Here is a 6,709-nt window from a genome sequence, read left to right as displayed (position 1 = left end):
TGAGGTTTCTCTGGCCTTAGGTGCCATCAATGGTTATAGAAAAACAAAAAAGCTATGCTTTTACCACACCAAACTTAGAATGTTGCTCGCCCTCGAGCAAAAGAAGAAAGAATAGAAGAAGAAGAAGAAGATATGGAGGAGATGGAGGGATGTTTGTATTCGGCTATATGGGTGGGATTGGGTGGGAAAGAGATTTTGAATTTTGAAGGTAGGTGGGGTGTATGGGGAAGAGTGGATGGATGTGAGTGGTGAATGAAAAACAGAAGGGATGACCGTGAATGGAGAGAGAGAGGGTGAGCTAGATGGGGATCCTATGAGGTCCACAGATCCTGAGGTGTCAAGAATTTACATCCCTGCACCAATGAGGTGTGTAAAATGCCTTTGCATGCAATTCTGGCATTTGAACGCCAGATTGATGCTTGTTTTGGGCGTTCAACGCCAGCTTTATGCTTGTTCTGGGCGTTCAACGCCCATCTGCAGTATGTTTCTGGCGTTGAACGCTAGCTTTCCTCAGTGTGCAATCCTGGTGTTTAAACGCTAGATTGCTGCATGTTTCTGGTGTTCAACACCAGATCCATGCTCTATTCTGGCGTTGAACACCAGCCAGATGCTCCTTACTGGCATTTAGACGCCAGTAAGTCCTTCCTCCAGGGTGTATTTTTCTTCTGCTGTTTTTGATTCTGTTTTTAATTTTAGTATTTTTTCGTGACTTCACATGATCATGAACCTAATAAAACATAAAATAACAATAAAAATAAAATTAGATAAATAAAAATTGGGTTTCCTCCCAATAAGCGCTCCTTTAATGTCACTAGCTTGACAGTGGGCTCTCATGGAGCCTCACAGATGTTCAGAGCATGATGAGCGCCTCCCAACACCAAACTTAGAGTTTGATTGTGGGGGCTTTGTTTGACTCTGTATTAAGAGAAGCTTATCGTGTCTCTTTTCCATGTTTATAGAAGGATAACCTTGGGTTTTAAACACAAGGTAGTCCCCATTCAATTGAAGGACTAATTCACCTCTGTTAACATCTATCACAGCTCCTGCTGTGGCTAGGAAAGGTCTTCCAAGGATGATGCATTCATCCTCCTCCTTCCTAGTGTCTAAGATTATGAAATCAGCAGGGATGTAAAGGCCTTCAACCTTTACCAACACGTCCTCAAGCAATCCATAAGCTTGTCTTACTGACTTGTCTGCCATTTGTAATGAGAATAAGGCAGGCTGTACCTCAATGATCCCCAGCTTCTCCATTACAGAGAGTGGCATAAGATTTATGCCTGACCCTAGGTCACACAGAGCTTTCTCAAAGGTCATGGTGCCTATGGTACAGGGTATTACGAATTTGCCAGGATCTTGTCTCTATATGGGCCTCAGATTTCCGTGGGTCCTCAATAGGGAACTCCTTCTTGCTTGAGAGACGTCCCATGAGGTCTTCCTCATTGGGATTCACATCCTCTCCTTCCTCTCTAGGTTCGGCCATATTGACTATATCAATGGCCTTGCACTCTCTCTTTGGATTCTCTTTAGTATTGCTTTGGAGAGTACTAGGAGGGGTTTCAGTAACTTTCTTACTCAGCTGGCCCACTTATGCCTCCAAATTTCTGATGGAGGACCTTGTTTCATTTATGAAAATTAAAGTGGCCTTAGACAGATCAGAGACTAAATTTGCTAAGTTAGATGTATTCTGTTCATAATTCTCTGTCTGTTGCTGAGAAGATGATGGGTAAGGCTTGATATTGCTGAGCCTATTTCTTCCACAATTATTAAAGCCTTGTTGAGGCTTTTGTTGATCCTTCCATGAGAAATTCAGATGATTTCTCCATGATGAATTATAGGTGTTTCCATAAGGTTCACCCATGTAATTTAGCTCTGCCATTGCAGGGTTTTCAGGATCATAAGCTTCTTCTTCAGAAGATGCCTCTTTAGTACTGTTGGATGCATTTTGCCATCCATTCAGACTTTGATAAATCATGTTGACTTGATGAGTCAACATTTTGTTCTGAGCCAATATGGCATTCAGAGCATCAATTTCAAGAACTCCCTTCCGTTGAGGCGTCCCATTATTCACGAAATTCCTCTCAGAAGTGTACATGAACTGGTTATTTGCAACCATGTCAATAAGTTCTTGAGCTTCTGCAGGCATTTTTTTAGGTGAATGGATCCACCTGCAGAATGGTCCAATGACATCTTAGAGAATTCAGATAGACCATAATAGAATATATCTATCATAGTCCATTCTGAAAACATGTCAGAAGGACATCTTTTGGTCATCTGCTTGTATCTTTCCCAAGCTTCATAGAGGGATTCACCATCTTTTTGTTTGAAGGTCTGAACATCCACTCTAAGTTTGCTCAGCTTTTGAGGAGGAAAGAACTTAGCCAAGAAGGCCGTGACCAGCTTATCCCAGGAGTCCAGGCTATCTTTAGGTTGAGAGTCCAACCATGTTCTAGCTCTGTCTCTTACAGCAAAAGGGAAAAGCATGAGCCTGTAGACTTCAGGATCTACTCCATTAGTCTTCACAGTCTCACAGATCTGTAAGAACTCAGTTAAGAACTGGTAGGGATCTTCTGATGGAAGTCCTTGAAACTTGCAGTTTTGTTGCATTAGAGCAACTAATTGCGGTTTCAGCTCAAAATTGTTTGCTCCTATGGTAGGAATTGAGATGCTTTTTCCATCAAACTTGGACGTAGGTGTGGTATAATCACCAAGCATCCTTCTTGCATTATTGTTGTTAGGTTCGGCTGCCATTTCCTTTTCTTGTTCGAAAATTTCAGCAAGGTTGTCTCTAGATTGTTGTAATTTAGCTTCTCTTAGTTTCCTCTTCAGAGTCCTTTCAGGTTCTGGATCAGCTTTAACAAGAATACCTTTTTCCTTGTTCCTGCTCATATGAAAGAGAAGAGAACAGAAAAAGAAGAGGAATCCTCTATGTCACAGTAAAGAGATTCCTTATTATTAGTAGAAGAAGAAAGGGGATAAAGAAAGGAGAATCCAAATGTACGGGTAAGGATAGAGGCAGTGATTTAAGATGAAGAGAAGTGAAGAGAGGTGTTAGTAAATAAATAAATAAATAGGAAAAGATGAGAGAGGGAGAAATTTTCGAAATTAAATTTTTGAAAAGGAGTTAAATGATTTTCGAAAATAAAGATAAGAAATAAAATTAAAATTAAATTTTAAAACAATTAATTAATTAAAAAAGAATTTTTGAAAAAGAGGGAGGTATTTTCGAAAATTAGAGAGAGAAAAATTGTTAGGTGGTTTTGAAAAAGATAAGAAACAAACAAAAAGTCAAATACTTAGTTGAAAAAGATTTGAAAATCGAAGATAAGAAGTTAGAAAAGATATTTTAAAATCAAATTTTTGAAAAAGATAAAATTTTAAAAAAGATATGATATAAAAGATAAGATAAGATAGATTTAATTTTTAAAATTAAAATTAATTACGTAACTAACAAGAAACTAAAAGATAAAATTCTAGAATTTAAAGATTGAACCTTTCTTAACAAGAAAGTAACAACTTCAAATTTTTGAACCAATCACATTAATTGTTAGCATAATTTTCGAAAATAAAGATAAAATTAAGAAAAATATTTTTGAAAAATGTTTTAAAGAATTTTCGAAAATCAGAAGATAAAAATGAAAAAGATTTGATTTTTGAAAAAGTTTTGAAAAGATAGGATTTTTAAAATTGAAAATTTTGACTTGACTAACAAGAAACAACTTATTTTAAAAATTTTGACTAAGTCAACCCAAATTTTTGAAATTTTGAGAGAAAAAAGGAAAAGATATTTTTTTATTTTTGAATTTTTAATGATGAGTGAGAAAAACACAATTATGACCCAAAACATGAAAATTTTGGATCAAAACACATTATGCATGCAAGAACACTATGAATGTTAAGATGAACACCAAGAACACTTTGAAGATCATGATGAACATCAAGAACATATTTTTGAAAAATTTTTTATGCAAAGAAAACGTGCAAGACACCAAACTTAGAATTCTTTAATGCTTGGACACTAACAAACGAAAAATGCATATGAAAAATAACAAAAGACACAAAACAAGAAAACATCAAGATCAAACAAGAAGACTTACCAAGAACAACTTGAAGATCATGAAGAACACCATGAATGCATAAATTTTCGAAAAATAATGCATAAATTTTTAAAAAAATACAATTGACACCAAACTTAAAAATTGACTCAAGACTCAAACAAGAAACACAATATTTTTGGTTTTTTTTTATTTTATGATTTTTTTTGGATTTTCTTTTAATTTTTTCAAAAAACATATAGGAAAAAAGAAAATAAGAAATTAGTAAGAATTCCAGGAATCTTTCAATATTAGCCTAAAGCTCCAATCCAAGCGTTGGGCATGGCTTAATAGCCAGCCAACTTTAAAAGATATAAATCAGGCATGTAACAACTGATATTCCAATTAACTTGCCTCTATGCTGATGGTTTTGAAGCCTCAATCCAATTGAGTTAGACATGGCTTTACAACCAGCCAAGCTTCAACATACTTTATGGAACACTAGAATTCATTCTTCACAATTTTGACTAATTTTTCGAAAACAAAGAAAAATATTTTGAAAAATATTTTTGAAAACTTTTTGAAAAGAAAAATAAAAAGAAAATTACCTAATCTGAGCAACAAGATGAACCGTCAGTTATCCAAACTCGAACAATCCCCGGCAACGGCGCCAAAAACTAGGTGCACGAAATTGTGATCATCAACAATGGCGCCAAAAACTTGGTAGCGCTCTCAAACGTGAATCATACTTAGTCACAACTCAGCACAACTAACCAGCAAGTGTACTGGGTTGTCCAAGTAATACCTTACGTGAGTAAGGGTCGATCCCACGGAGATTGTTGGTATGAAGCAAGCTATGGTCACCTTGTAAATCTCAGTCAGGCGGATAATAGATGGTTATGGATTTTTGAATAATAATAAATAATAAACATAAAATAAAGATAGAGTTACTCATGTAATTCAAAGGTGGGAATTTCAGATAAGTGTATAGAGATGCTTGTCCCTGTTGGATCTCTGCTTTCCTACTGCCTTCCTTCAATCCTTCTTATTCCTTTCCATGGCAAGATGTATGTAGGGCATCACCGTTGTCAATGGCTACATCCCATCCTCTCAGTGAAAAAGGTCCAAATGCTCTGTCACGGCACGGCTAATCATCTGTCGGTTCTCGATCATGTTGGAATAGAATCCTTGATTCTTTTACGTTTGTCATCACGCCCAACAATCGCGAGTTTGAAGCTCGTCACAGTCATTCAATCCCTGAATCCTACTCAGAATACCACAGACAAGGTTTAGACTTTCCAAATTCTCTTGAATGCCGCCATCAATCTAGCTTATACCACGAAGATTCTGATTAAGGAATCCAAGAGATATGCGCCTGGTCTAAAGTAGAACGGAAGTGGTTGTCAGTCACGCGTTCATAGGTGAGAATGATGATGAGTGTCACGGATCATCACATTTATCATGTTGAAGTGCAAAGAATATCTTAGAATAATAATAAGCGGAATTGAATGGAAAACAGTAGTAATTGCATTAAAACTTGAGGTACAGCAGAGCTCCATACCGTTAATCTATGGTGTGTAGAAACTCCACCTTTGAAAATACATAAGTGATGAAGGTTCAAGCATGGCCGAGAGGCCAGCCCCCAAACGTGGTCAAAGGATTGAAAAATACAATCAAAGACCCAGGATCGGTCAAAAGACGTCTAATACACTAGTAAAAAGTTCTATTTATACTAAACTAGCTACTAGGGTTTACAAAAGTAAGTAATTGATGCATAAATCCACTTCCGGGGCCCACTTGGTGTGTGTTTGGGATGAGCTTGATCTTTACACGAGCTGAGGCTTCTTTTGGAGTTGAATGCCAAGTTGTAACGTGTTTTTGGCGTTCAACTCTGGTTCGTGACGTGTTTCTGGCGTTTGAATCCAGAATGCAGCATGGAGCTGGCGTTGAGCGCCAGTTTACGTCATCAAATCTCAAACAAAGTATGGACTATTATATATTTATGGAAAGCTCTGGATGTCTACTTTCCAACACCGTTGAGAGCGCGCCATTTAGAGTTCTGTAGCTCCAGAAAATCCATTTCGAGTGCAGGGAGGTCAGATTCCAACAGCATCATCAGTCCTTTGTCAGCCTTTTATCAGAGTTTTGGTCAGGTCCCTCAATTTCAGCCAGAAAATACCTGAAATCACAGAAAAATACACAAACTCATAGTAAAGTCCAAAAATGTGAATTTAGCATAAAAACTAATGAAAACATCCCTAAAAGTAACTAGATTGGTGCACGAAATTGTGATCATCAATGGCGCCATCAACATGGTACGCTCAATTGCAATCTCAACTCTTTATCACAACTTCGCACAACTAACCAGCAAGTGCATTGGGTCGTCCAAGTAATAAACCTTATGCGACTAAGGGTCGATCCCATGGAGATTGTTGGTATGAAGCAAGCTATGGTCATCTTGTAAATCTTAGTCAGGCAGATTCAAATGGTTATGGAGGATTAATGATTAAAAGATGAATAAAACATAAAATAAAGATAGAGATACTTATGTAATTCATTGGTGAGAATTTCAGATAAGCGTATGGAGATGCTTTGTCCCTTCCGTCTCTCTGCTTTCCTACTGTCTTCATCCAATCCTTCTTACTCCTTTCCATGGCAAGCTGTATGTTGGGCATCAC

General features: G+C 37.1%; 1 non-coding gene across 1 annotated transcript; it reads left to right on the top strand.

The window, feature by feature from the left end:
* Positions 1 to 2,241: 2,241 nt before the first annotated feature.
* Positions 2,242 to 2,349, top strand: LOC127741999 (small nucleolar RNA R71). Its single transcript, XR_008003186.1, has one exon. It is a non-coding gene; the product is annotated as a small nucleolar RNA R71 (small nucleolar RNA).
* The last annotated feature ends 4,360 nt before the right edge of the window (positions 2,350 to 6,709 follow it).

The sequence above is a fragment of the Arachis duranensis genome, chromosome 9 (genome assembly GCF_000817695.3).
Source record: "Arachis duranensis cultivar V14167 chromosome 9, aradu.V14167.gnm2.J7QH, whole genome shotgun sequence".
In the NCBI taxonomy this organism is placed as follows: Eukaryota; Viridiplantae; Streptophyta; class Magnoliopsida; order Fabales; family Fabaceae; genus Arachis; species Arachis duranensis.
The sequence above is the reverse complement of the archived record's forward strand: the minus strand, read 5'-3'. Positions and strand labels throughout refer to the sequence as shown.